Genomic DNA, 1,419 nt, shown 5'->3' with positions numbered 1-1,419 from the left:
CTCTCCGGGATGGAGAATACATTATTCTGACGGTGTCAGATCAGCCAAAGGATTGTACAAGAATTACGAATGCTGGACAAAATAATGAAGTTACACATCACTCTGTTGTTGGTGAGGAGCACGAAACACACGGAATGGGATTATACTTTAATTACAGCCTCGGTTCGTTAAACTCAGAGGTGCTAATTATTTCCTAACTTGTGCTTTTGTTCTGTTGTTCCTGCTGAATGTTCAGTGTTAAGCCTTTCCTTTTTTGCTCGAGTCACAGCTTTCTGTGAATATGTTCACCTGCGTACACAGAACCGTCCCACATGTCGTCCATGCAAACTGTTTGGAACAGGCCAGGTACTTACAATATCTGGCAGGTGATTGGATGGACCATCTGTGCATCGCTGTCTATGAGGACCAGCTTCAGCCAGTCAGATCAGTGAATCACATGAAGATCGTAGGAGAGCGAAACTGTAGCCAAAGGCAGTCAGGGGAAGAGCGAAAACATCTTTTCCATCGAGGAAAGCCTAATGATACAGCAGCATGTACGCTAACCTTCCACTGTTGTTTTCAAATGGAAAAATTGTATTTCATTAAGGTCTGGGGACGTTCATCATCCTGGTTAAATCAATAAGTGCTCGGTAAAACCACCCCAACCTCCTCTCTGTGGTCTCCAGCTGAAATGACTGATGCTGTTTTTTTGTTTTTTTTAATGGGAATCTCAAAAAGCAATCTCTTCTGCTGTGAACTCTGCACCTGGTCTCATTCCCAGAGCATCAAACACCGATGCTTCGTCTCATGCAGATGCACACGCTGCCCTTTAGCGTCTGCATGAGACACAGCAGGCTGTCAACTAACTCCACTGTACATCCGAGGTGGTGTTAGACACTCAGAGCAAGGTGTTGTAGTACAAAGAGCAAGGAAGTGTGCAAATGGAGGACAGCGGGGTGGATTTATAGGTCAAACAAACCCAGGACTTCCACCCAGAGACCAGGGCGCACAGAGAGGTGCACTGGCTGGAGGGATTCGTGGTCGCTGACATGAAAACGTGTTGGATGGTCAGAGTAAGTTGAAAGCTCGGTGCGTCTCATACAGACGCTCTTTGAGCATCGTGTGAGATACTGAGGGATGGACAAAATGTTGGTATTTGGGAGTGAGAGCTCCACGGTGTCTCATGTGCTCAAAAACAAATGAACAACAGAATAAGTGCAGACAGAAAAGTCAAGTTAAAGCCAACTTTATTGTCGCGTCCTTAATCAAACTCAGTGTGTACAAAAATACGAGGATAAAAACAAGTAAAGGGCTAAAAACTACTGAGAAGGGTCAGAAACATAAAGCGTTTCTGGTCCACTCTTGTGCAGCAGAGTGGCGCAGCGGAAGCGTGCTGGGCCCATAACCCAGAGGTCGATGGATCGAAACCATCCTCTGCTA

At 45.8% G+C, this 1,419-nt stretch overlaps 1 non-coding gene across 1 annotated transcript; it reads left to right on the top strand.

Moving 5' to 3' along the window:
- Positions 1 to 1,347: 1,347 nt before the first annotated feature.
- On the top strand, positions 1,348 to 1,419 carry trnam-cau (transfer RNA methionine (anticodon CAU)). The gene has a single exon. It is a non-coding gene; the product is annotated as a tRNA-Met (tRNA).

This window comes from Chaetodon auriga, chromosome 10 (genome assembly GCF_051107435.1).
Source record: "Chaetodon auriga isolate fChaAug3 chromosome 10, fChaAug3.hap1, whole genome shotgun sequence".
NCBI lineage: Eukaryota > Metazoa > Chordata > Actinopteri > Chaetodontiformes > Chaetodontidae > Chaetodon > Chaetodon auriga.
The sequence above is the reverse complement of the archived record's forward strand: the minus strand, read 5'-3'. Positions and strand labels throughout refer to the sequence as shown.